Here is a 12,939-nt window from a genome sequence, read left to right as displayed (position 1 = left end):
GAATGGAATTTAAAGCCCAATGCATTGGAGTGGCCGGCCATGGTGTGGCCCAAGCCCAAAATTTGTATTAAATTTCCATGTGATTAATTAACATAAGGCCTTGATCCAAGCCCATTTTATTAGTTGGTCATGTGCTTGGTCATGTGAATAAGTCTTCTTATAATATAATTAGAAGATTCAAGACATTAATGATCAAGATAAGCAAGAACACAAATAGAAGAAGAGCAAGGAGGTGCTCTCGAGTTTGCTTGGGAAAATTAGGTACCAAAAATATTGCTCCAAAAATTTATTTCTTGTTGATTTCCTACTAAGTCAAGGTTCCTTTATAACTTGGTATAGTTGGTTTGGAGTGGGGAGCATTAGAATCACCAAAGTGATCATATCTCCAAGTGAAGAAGACTTGAAGAAAAGGTAAGAATTTCTACCTTTTTATTGTGTTATGAAGTTTTGATTGTGTTGTAGTATATAGAAATGTGTTGATTGTATGGAAAAATGGAAGTTTGCAAAGTGGGTTTGGAATATGGCTTGTAGCCGTGGGTGTGTGTGGTGTTGTGTGATGATAATGTGTTGAATTTATGTTATATTCTAGTTGTAATTGTGATGAAATGCATATGGGAATTGAAAGTTGGATGAATTTAGTTGATATGGAAAGATAAGCATATGGCCGTGTGGTGTATTGACTTGGGATAAGAAATGAATTAAGTTGTTTAGTGTGTTGGAGTGTTGTTGTAATGTTTGTAATGTAAAAGAAGTTAGAATGATATAAGTTTGTATTGAATTGGAATGTAGAAACTTATGTCGTTTTAGTATGATTTTCCGACATTAAGGAAATGAAGTTGTTTGGTTGTTAATTGTGATGATCATTGATGAATTTGGAAGTTGGAAACATGTTATGAAGTTGTATGCCAAAGATTTGATGTTTTGCATAAGTTATGACTTTGACGGAAAGTTGTATATTGTGTATATCGAGTGTATAACTTAAGGAAAACGATATGAAATGTTTCTAGAATTTTATTGGGATGGTTTTGAATGTTAATGAATGTGAAATCATTGATATTAGTTTGGAAGTTGGGTTAGAATGAAGGTTATGTCAACTTGTGAGAAAAATGACTAGTTGAAGGATATTTGTGTCTTTAATGGTTGTTGTTGATATTGATGTTGTCGTTTGGGTTGTTGTTGATGATTTATAGCCGAGTTAAATTCTCGGGGTGCTATATGTATAGGGGAAGTGCTGTCGAAATTTCGGTAGACAATTATGCCTTAAGTTGAAATTTTGGTATTCATAGCTTACAATTGGTAAACTTGACCAATTGCAGTTTTTCGACGAAACGGGAAGTGAGTTTGGAAAGGCGTAAGGAGCGTGAAAGGTATGTAAAGCAACCCCAATTCTTACCTTGGCATGCCCTTAGTGTGTTAGGGTCGGATCCGGGCCTCGAAGGACCTCTTGGCCCACGGAATCCGCAAGAGAAAATTTCAGTTTTTCCTTCAGTAGAATTGAACTACTTTGGTACACTTTTCTTGAAATAATCCAACTTTGCTCCAAATTACTTGGAAAGTCATAGAATGCTTGTAGACCCTTCTTAGGTGATACCATAAGCTTAGAGGGCATAATTTGAGCCCGTCGCCTTATTTGTCCCGAGGCGGGCCCACTATTCCCAGTTTTGCCCTTAATGTGCTAAAGCTTTCTTTTTAAGCGATTTTTGAAAGAAATGTTTTGATTACCCTACTAATCGCATAACGAATATTGTTTTAAATATTCTATTAAATCTTATAAATTATTTTGACACTCGGAATGACTTCAGGGAGGTTATATTTCTGTAATTTATTATGATACCCGAAATGCATCTATTATGATTCTGTCCGACTTCATTGGATTTGTTTATCTTTGCTATGCCTCTTCGAGTCTTTGAAAACAATTATGGTATTTTTAAATTGCATTAGTCTGTCACTACTCCATTCGTGGATGCCCCAATATTTCCCACACTGAGCCCGGGCCAGGATATGTTGTCAAGCGTGATTCTCTGCATTGTTCGCCGCGTCCCGATGTGAGGGGGCAGGTATACGCGTACATGGGTCTGTGGAGTATGATGTGCCATGTCCGCCTATTCTGATCTGATCTGTTATGGCCATTTTGATATGACATTTTATGATACGGGGTCACGCCCCTTTTTCTGATTCTTCTGTATTGTGGCACCAGCGTCGGGAGGGTGGCCACGTTTGTCTTCTGAGTCCCGTGGCAGGGACCGGATATGATATGACATATGTTTCTGTACACATTCTGTCTGTTTTGGAAATATGCATTTGACACTCTGGATTTTGTACTCATTTTCTGAAATTATTATGATTTGACTTCTGTGATTCCGCTTTACATATTCAGTACATATTTCGCACTGACCCCCTTTCTTCGGGGGGGCTGCGTTTTCATGCCGCGCAGGTACATACGACAGGTTCGCTGATCCATCTGTTTAGGATCCCACTTCTGCTATTTTGGGGCGCTCTCTTCTTCAGAGCCCATCTTTTGGTACAGTCTGTCACTGCTATCTGGATATGTACATTGTTCTGGGTATGACGGGGCCCTGTCCCGTCTTATGATTATGTTATGTTCTGTAGAGGTCTGTGGATATATCTGTGTGGGTTCTGTACATATGTTTGGGATACTTTGTTCTATGATGGCCTTAACGGCCTATGTGTGCCAAGTCTGCTTTTTATGGTAAATTCTGTAGCGTCCACTAATATTATTATTATATTATTTTGTTAATATGCTAATTTGGGTATCGGGTACGTATAGGTGCCTAGCTAGGGCACTGGTCGCGGCCCACGGGGTTGGGTCGTGACAACTTCCTTTGTTGTATATATAAGTGTTTATTCGGGTACGGCGCGGCCCTGTCCCGCCATATGATACGGTCATTACTCTTAGAGGTCTGTGGACATCGGTGTGGGTCTGTTTGTAGTTGTTGATGCGTTTTACGTCTATGACTTATGTTTGGGGCGTACCCATTCGTAATGGCAGCCTTGTCGGCTTGCATATGTATGTATGTTTGTTATTTCGTATATCGTGGCAGCCTTGTCGGCTTGCGTAGGAATATATATATATATATATATATGTTGTTGTTTAAAAAGTGCAACTCCTCAGGAGACAGGTGTCTAAGACAAACAAAACTTGACAGCTTAAAAATAATGTCCTATTTTTTTTTTGGGTACAAATGAGATCATGACATGCTAATTGCAAATGACTACAGTTAATAGATAATATGAGTGTCCAACTCGGGCACTAGTCACGGCCTACGGGGTTGGGTCGTGACACATAAGGTCGGTAACCTCCGAATATATTATCGAATAATCATCATGGCTTCGTCTCACCTTGAAGGAACAATTATTATCAGGTGGGACTAGCAACGAATAACAGCGTTAAGAGAACATAGAATAAGATCATAAATCTCATAAGGCGTCACTTCATATACATATGCACATAGAACAATTTTTTTTTTAAAACTCGATGGGTACGTACATAAATCGACACTTGAGAGTCATAAACACGTTTCAAGTCAATCCGAGTTAGTATGAAAAAATTATGGACGTTTTAGTACAGAACCTTCTATGAACGTTTCAGAAACTATTTTTGGAAAATCAAAGCAATAATCATATCAAGTACCTTTCGAATATCGCTATGGATCAAATCAACATAGAACTTTTGGAACCACATACTTGTATCAAGACATAGCAAAATAGTTCTTCGGAAGTCAAGAGCATTAGCCATCCTAGTGGCTCTAAGAATAGGAGGTTCTTTGAAATCATACATATACTTTGTATGTTTGTTTCACAAAGATCATGCCAAAAGAAAGAAAGGGTAAGCCTTACATACCTGCTCCACGTCCTATTAGCTACGCTTAATTGTCCAAGCTCGCTATCGCTAGTCTACATTCAAGAAGATTGACGCAATCATTAGACTCATCATCAGATACTTGTCTTAATCCTTCAAATGAGTTCATTTATAATCCGCCGAAATTTCGGCAGCATCTCCCCTGTAAATACACCATCCCCGAGAATCTAACTCGGCCAATTTATCAACAACAATCCGAGAATTCAACTCGGCCAAATTATCAACAACAATACCAATAGTATTAACATCATTTCCAATACCAACGTATGCCATAGAACAGCCCACACACTGTTTTCTAAATTTCTCAACCAACCAATTTGCGGTATAACTATTTAGTAATTTTATTTCCGTAGAGAAGCTGAAATCAATACCAATAACATTAATAACAACATCCTACAAGAAATATATATATATATTTTATCCAAAGTTCTCCTCAAACTCAAACCATAATTCAACAACATCGACAAACGAATTTATATCGCTATTTTCTCCGTTCTAATCCGTTAAAACTTTAAATAAACTTGTTAACAATGAAACGGGATCGTAATCTTACCCAAAGTGTGCAGACATCACGTCCATCCTCTTTTTCTTGATTGATTTTTAGCTCATATTGAAGACAACGCAGCGTACAACACTTTTCCCTTCATGGGATTCGGGATTCGGGGCTCAGATTTTGGTCAAAATTGGTTTTTCTTCTCTCCAAGGCTCCTCTTTCTCTTTTTCCAGAATTTTCTGGTGTTTTGGTATGAAAATTGAGGAGAAAAGGGCTGAAGTTTCACTTAAATAAACATGGGTCATGGGCCTAACCCGGTTGGGCTCGGATTGGGCCTAGCCCACTGACCTTTCTGCCTTCAAACGTCCATATCTCCTTGTCCCGACGTCACCTGTGGACCCACGACCTATGGTTGGAAAGCTAATTCAATTATATACAACTTATATTTCTTGGTATTTTTCCGAATTTCAAAATTCTAATACCGGTTTTGCCCCTCGAAGTCAGATCACCCGAAAACGTTACTTAAAAATATTTGTTTGGAGGACTTCCACTTCGATTTGGCTCAAGGGTCCTTCTTGAGTTGTGCTTAACTTTGCATATGTGCTTCATATAATTTTTCACATGTCCAAAAAAAATCTCGACGTGTGGGTCCCACCTCAGCTTACAAATAACCCGACGTACTAAAATACGGGATACAACACTATCAACATGAGTTTAAATTATGTAGCAACAACATAATTGTCAATCAATTTTTTTTTGAGGAAGCACATGTCATGCTCATGCTCTGAAAATGCGGGGTATAACATCCTCCCCCCCTTTAAAAACATTCGTCCTCGAATGTTGAGGTAGACGTCAATGTTCTTACTTATACTTGTTAGTAATTACTTTACTTACTTTCTCATTGAAACCGAATTTATCCAAATTATGCAGTCTATTTTTTCTTCTTTTGTGGCCAAAATTTATGCCTATACTCAAAATCGTCCATTTTCACATTATATGTCTGTCTACTAACTGTTTATACTTTATCGTTCTCATTGCCTCTTCAGCTTTCGTTGTTTACATTCTTGCATGCCCTTTCATGCCGTATTTACCACATACTTTTATCCAATCCTTTTGTTTCATCTTCTTTTTGTTCCCTTCAATCTCCACGTGTCTTCCTTATGTTTCCTAGATGACCCAAGCCTTTATTTTCTTAAAGTTGAATTATTCTTATTCTTACTTCCTTAAGGATAACCTCAAGGCTAATCACATTTAGCCTCATTTGCTTTCTGTAGTAGTCGAATCAATCTTTGCGGTACTTTGTCTTTCGACTAGTTTAACACCGAAACATCTCGTTTGATTTCTCTTTCCTCCAATTGTATTTCTGGGCCTTGGCTATCTAACGAAAATTCTTGTACATGTATTCAAAAATATCTCAAACATTTCCTTTAATGCTTCATTTCCTTTAGTTTACTCTTATAGTTTCTGATCCTTAGTTCGGCTAACAAATTAGGAGTGAATTCAGAAGTCTGTCAGAAATAACCAGATCTCCAGTCATGCAGTGAATTCGAATCCTTTCATTCTTTCCTTTGTCTGTAACCCTCATTCTTCTCTGTTCCCAATAAGAGCCTTCATGTTGCCAGTTCCACGCGGTCTAATTAGCACCCGCTTGCTCCAATCAAACATGATACCCTTCAATACTTTTCTTTGGGTTTTTCCTTCTACTTTTAACCTTTGCCTGATTTTCAGTTAATAAGTCCTCCCATAGTCTAACATACTTATCTGTCATTTTGGTTTATCCATCAAGCGGATCTTTTGATTCCTTAAATGTCCATCCCTTTTAGTTACATCCTTGAATCCTTTTCCTGCGACCTTGTCGTCACATACTTCCACGATTTCACCATCCGTTGGCTTAGTTGCTTTATTTTTTTGTCATGCCTCCTTTCCCATGTTTGTTTCATAATATACCTGAATTTAGTCCAATTTCACTTTTTTTTTTTCGAGTTTACTTCCCTCTTCATCATGCTTGCTATCGGTCCTGCCATTGCAAAACCTCTTTAGTCATTTCCTCGCTGTACTTTACTTACTGAGGTTTCTTACCTTTCACCTTTTTCCGACATTTTGATCTCCTTACCTTCAATCTACTCACTTTCATTCTTTTCCAAATGTCGTTGTATTAGGACTTTCCAATCTTAACCGGTAGTGGATATAACATCAGCTTACCTTGTAACACTTGTACCGTTTATTTTTGTTGTCACTTGAATTTCGGTACCCTTACTCAATTGATGCCTTCCATACCGTAGCACCGGTCGCTGGGACACACATGTCCACCGATATAATCATAATTAGGATACCATACATATACATACATACATATATATATATATATATATATATTTACTACCACCTCGCTTACAAAATATTTCCAAATGCTATCCACCCTCATCCTAGTTCTAGAGCCGTGATGCACCTTCCTTCTCTTCACCGATCTAGTCCGCCTCGTCCTACGCGACCTCTTAAGGTTCCCCACCATCCCGTATACTCTAATTTCCCTTTTTCCTCTTATGTCTAAATCTATAGAACTTTTAGTACACTTCCCAGGGGGTCACCCATCCTAAAATTTCTCTCACCTTAGCACGCTTAACTTTGAAACTCCGATGAAATCCGGTGCATTAGTGCCGATATAATCGCATCCACCTCACCGCATGGCCTTCATTACACGATCTGGAGCAAGTCGAAGTCTTACAGATTCCGAGACATTTTCGTAACACGTCCTTCCCTTTACAATTACTATTTTACCCTTTTCAATCCTCAATATTCACTTTTCCCTTATGTGTATAACTACTTTTCGTCGTAGAGTTCCAGATTCCTGATAGTAGGGAGCACACCTTCGTCGCCATTACTTATAAATACTCGATTATCCACCTCTTTGGACTTCCGCTCGCCACTCTTATATAATAACCTATAGCAAAACTGATTGTCGACTTTTCTTGAATCGCCCAATAAACCTTACTCCTACTAAACCTCGAATGTAACCCATTCTAATCCTTCAGACTGCTAATCGTCTTTCTCGCAATCGTTCTTCATGCCATGCCAAATCCATAACTCCTCTAAAACAACGCATCCCACTTATTGTCTATTTACGATTTTCCTTTCCACGCTTCTTCCTGTTAGGTGTACCAAGTTAAATGACCTGATTTTGACAAATTTTGGCAGAGTCTCCTTTACAATTCTCACTATCCAAAATCTGCACGCAGCAAATATCAACAATGCTTCACAGGGCATACATATGTGTACGACATATTCCAGCCACCCAGGGCTCCCAATTTCAGGTAACAGAACAAATGTATCAAAACTTACCTCTATGACTTTCCATATCATCACTCATCTTCATCCGTCGTATGTAAGGCTTATATAGGGAATCACATTTCCTAAGACTTGGCTCTATCGCACGATCTAAGACAGAAAGAAGGTCAACAATCCCTAGATGCCCTGCAGCCTCCTGTTTATAAATCTGGCCGACTTCACACCCATAAACAGGACTCTACTGGACACGACTTTTCAGTCAACCCCTAGGACGACCTGCTCTGATACCACTTTGTCACACCCTGATCTTACTAGGGTGTGATGGGCACCCGACCCCATATTTGGAGCCGAGTGAACCCACTGACTCTTATTACACACATAATCACTTTGGACTCCTTAAATCAAATAAAGATAAAATACATAATAAGGATTTGCAGAATTACCCTTTTCATCGTTCCCGAATCAAGTCAAATCTGTAATCATATAAAATTTGTAACATGTAGCATAATAACACATCGGCTGGTGGAGCCGCTTACAAGACTGACATTCTATACCCACGACTCTGTTTGCAAAGTCTCTAACTTCAACCAAGACATCATAGCATAATACTCTGACCCGGCAACACTCCAGGGCCAAATGGAGCTTGCCAACTTCGCTAGAACATCTTCTATAATGGCTTCTACTTATCTGGGTATACCTGCGCGGCATGAAACGCAGCCCCCAAAGAAAGGGGGTCAGTACGAGCAATGTACTGAGTATGTAAGGCATGAATAGTAACATAGTAAGGGATGTAAAGTATGAATAATAACAGAATGGACATATAGGGCATACCGTAAGATAAAATAGTAACCTGTACATATGAATGCCTTTTTTGCGGTACCATGCATGCTTAGTGCTGCAGAACGTGCAGCCTGATCCATTTATATATTATATTGTTGCCGAACGTGCAGCCCGATCCATTTATATATTATATTGCTGCGGAACGTGCAGCCCGATCCATTTATATATTATATTGCTGCGGAACGTGCAGCCCGATCCATTTATCCATGTATCCCGCGTCCGGGACGATATCATATTATACCAAATGATCAGGTGGCTATGCGTCTATAGCGCCTCACCTTTCCCCTTACCCCATATACATATACATATATCATGTTCATGTATCATATACATATATCATGTAAGCAGCATGCAGGAGAGCCCAAAGAATGTTATGTCTCTATCGGAGTGACGTAAGGTCGGTAACCTCCGAATATATTATGGAATAATCATCATGGCTTCGTCTCACCTTGAAGGAACAATTATTATAAGGTGGGACTAGCAACGAATAACAGAGTAGCATTTGAGGATTATACCTGGGATTTTGAGGGAGAAGCAACTTTACGCTAACTTTATTAAAGTGTGAGTTTTGGCTTAGTTCTGTGGCACTTTTGGGACATATGGTGTACAACGATGGTATCGTGGTGGATTCAAAGAAGATCGAGGCAGTTCGCGATTGGGTTAAACCTACTTCAATCATCGAGATTCGGAGTTTCATTGGCCTTACCAGCTATTATCAGCATTTTGTGGAGGGCTTCTGATCTATTGCATCTTATTTGACTAAGTTGGCTCAGAAGAATATGGATTTCTAATGGTCGGATGAGTGTGAGGCGAGCTTTCAAAAGCTCAAGACTTTGTTAACTTCAACCCCAATTTTGACTTTACCAGTGGATGGAGATGGCTTTACCATATATTGTGATGCTTCACGGATCGAACTTGGGTGTGTTTTGATGCAGAAAGTAAAGGTCATAGCCTATGCTTCGAGGCAGGTGAAGGCACTTGAGAATAATTATCCCCCTCATGACTTGGAGTTGGCGGCAGTGGTTTTTTGCTTTGAAGATCTGGAGGCATTATCTCTATGGTGTACATTGTTAGTTGTTTAGCAATCACCGAAGTCATCAACATACATTCAATCAGAAGGATCTCAATTTGAGGCAGAAGAGATGGTTGGAGTTGCTCAAGGACTATGGTATGATAATCTTTTATCATCTGGGCAAGGCCAATGTAGTGGCGGCTATGAGTAAAAAATCAGCGAGTATGGGCAGCCTAACTTGGTTACAGGTTGGAGAGCGTCCTTTGACTATAGATGTTCAGTCTTTGGCAAATAGCATGGTAAGACATGATATTTTGAAACCTAGAAAGGTTCTAGTTTGTGTGGAGAAACAGTCTTCCTTATTAGAGCAGATTTGGGGTTGACAATTCCATAATGCAAAATTGTGTAAGATTCGAAACAAGGAGTTTCCATAAAATGCCAAGGAGTCAATTCTAGATGATGCGGGTGTTTCGAGGATCAAAGGTTGCATATATTTTCCCCAAGAGGGGGATTTGACTGGATTGATCACGGATGAGGCTCAAAGTTTGAGGCACTCTATTCATCCGGAGGCTACAAAGAAGTATCGATATTTGAAGCAGTATTATTGGTTGTGTAGTAAGAAGAGGGACATAGTAAAGTTTGTGTCTCGGTGTTTAAATTTCCAAAAAGTGAAGTACGAGAACCAAAAGCCAAGTGGGATGACTTAGAGGATGCCCATTCCCGAGTGAAAGTGGGAACATATTGCTATGGACTTTGTGGTAGGATTACTAGGAACCTTGGGGAAGTTTGATGCCAATTGCATCATTATGCATCATTTTACTAAGTCTGCAAACTTTATACCTGTTCCGACTACTTATAATTAAGAAATTTTAGCTAAAATCTACATCACGGAGATAGTACATTTGCATGGTGTGCCCATTTCTCTCATTTTGGATCGAGGGATGCAACTTACATCTCACTTTTGGCGGTCTATGTAGAAGGATTTGGGCACTCGAGTGGAGCTTAGTGTGGCAATTCACCCTCAGACCGATGGTCAGTCAAAGGGGAATATTCAGGTATTGGAGGATATGGTACAGCCTGTCTGATTGATTTTGGTGGCCATTTGGATCATTTCGTACCCTTGGCAGAATTTTCTTACAACAATAGTTATCATTCGAGTATTGAGATAGCCCCGTTTGAGGCATTGCATGGTAGAAGGTATCGTTCTCCTGTTGGTTGGTTTGATGCATTTGAGGTTAGGCCTTTTGGTACGTATTTGCTATAGGATTCCTTAGACAATGTCAAGTTGATTCAGGAGAGGTTTCTGACTGCTCAGAGTAGGCAAAAGAGTTATATGGATTAAAAGGTTTGAGATTTGGAGTTCATGGTTAGTGAGAGAGTTCTGTTGAAGGTTTCACGCATGAAGAGTGTGATGAGGTTCGGAAAGAAAGGAAACTGAGTCCCAGGAACATTGGTCCTTTTGAGATCATAGGTGAGGTAGCCTATGAGTTGACTTTGCCACCTTGTCTATCCAGTGTTCATTTAGTATTTCATGTGTTGATGCTCAAGAAGTACCATTCAAATGGTTCTCATGTGATTCAGTGGGATTCTTTGCTGCTTAATCAGAATTTGAACTTTGAGGAGGAGCCGGCTGCTATTCTAGACAGGCAGATTTGGAAACTGAGGTCTAAAGAGATAGCTTCGGTGAAGGTTCAATGGAAGCATCATCTGGTTGAGAAGACTACTTGGGAGACCGAGTAGGACATGCTAAGTAGATACCCCCAGCTTTTTGATGATTCAGGTACGTTCTTTCTCTTTACGTTCAAAGACGAATGTGTGTTTAAATGGTGGATGATATACTGACTTATTAGGTCGTTTTGATGATTTTACGTTTTTTGTCCCAAATGACCCTTCCTTTACTTTTAGTTTGGCCTACTAGACTTGGAGCGATTGGTGGCACGATTATCGAGGTAATCAGATTAGTATTGGAGAGGGAAAATCCTACTTTTGAGTTCAGCTTAGTTTTGGGAAAAAATTTGACCAATTGTTGACTTTTGGGTAAACGTGTCCACAAATCAAATTGTAATAGTTTTGCTAGGTCGGGAATGCAATTTTTGACATGATACAGTAGTTGGTTCGGATCCCGAGGCGTTCAGTGTGTTTTGGTTCATTCCTTGGGATTATAAGAAATTGCTTTAGTAGTTGACCGTGGTTAACCCCGGGTGGAGTTTCTCTTTTAGAAATTTCGTAAGCACGAACGAGTTCGTAGTGTGTTTTATGACTAAAATGCATAATTGGTTTGTGCCCGTAGGGTTCTGAGTGTCAAAACAAATTTTGGAGAACACCAAAAAAATCTGGTGGATAATTGCTGGCTTCCTTCTTCGTGTTCATGAAAGAGGGGCCGCGATCTCTTGGGTTGACTAGGGTGTCAACGCGATACGGGTCCACCGTCGCGTTCGCAAAGGGGAAAAGGGGTCTGGGACCGGTCGAGCTCTGGCATCGCGATCACAATGCCCATGTCGCGTTCGTGATGGTTTGACGGGTCAATGCCGCGATCGCAATCCCAGTCTCTCGTTCGCAAAGAAGGAATGGGCTGAACCAGTGACTTATTTCCTACCTTCGAGATTAAACCCCATATTCACATAACTCAAGTTCTAGAGTTCGGTTTTGGGTGAAATGAAGTGATAAGTTAAAGATTCATATTTGGGGTAAGTCTCTGACCGCCTTCTAAGTATTTAATCATGATTCTATCCATTAATTACTAATTCCATTCATGATTTAGGGTTGTAGATATGGTTTTTTAAAAAAGTTTGGGTTTAAGGGAAATAAATGAAATTGAAGGATCATTTGTGAGCAGAATTCCATGATTCATAGAATTATGATTATTTAGACTTCGGGAAAATAAATTTAATTTAAATTTCATGTTTTACCCTTGGGGCTCAGGTTTGGTTATTTTGTGTTCATTTTTGGGTTTCGGACTAAAGTATAGAAATGTGGGTATTGTTAGACCAAAAGTAGAGCCCAACAGTTTGATGATGCAAAGTTGTGCAAAATTTGAGACAAGGTGTTGAAAAGAAAAGGAAGGGAGGCCATTCTTGATTATGCGGGGGTTTTGAGGTAGGTCGCTATGTGTTCCCAGGTGGGTGATTTGACTAGATTGATCATGTAGGAGGCTCATAGTTTGAGATATTCTATTCACACGGGAGCTACGAAGATGTATCGAGATATGGAACAACATTATTGGTGGTGCATTATGAAGATTTGAATTGTCAACAAGTGAAGTATAAGCACCAAAAGCCGGTGGAGTCACTAAGAGGATGCCTATACCCGAGTGGAAATAGAAGCAGATTACTATGGAATTCGCGGTAGGGTTACCCCGAACATTATGGAAATTTGATGCTAGTTGGATCATTGTGGACCATTTGACTAAGTCGGCTCATTTTGTACTAG

This window comes from Lycium barbarum, chromosome 5 (genome assembly GCF_019175385.1).
Source record: "Lycium barbarum isolate Lr01 chromosome 5, ASM1917538v2, whole genome shotgun sequence".
Taxonomy (NCBI): Eukaryota; Viridiplantae; Streptophyta; class Magnoliopsida; order Solanales; family Solanaceae; genus Lycium; species Lycium barbarum.
Note: the sequence above shows the minus strand (reverse complement) of the source record.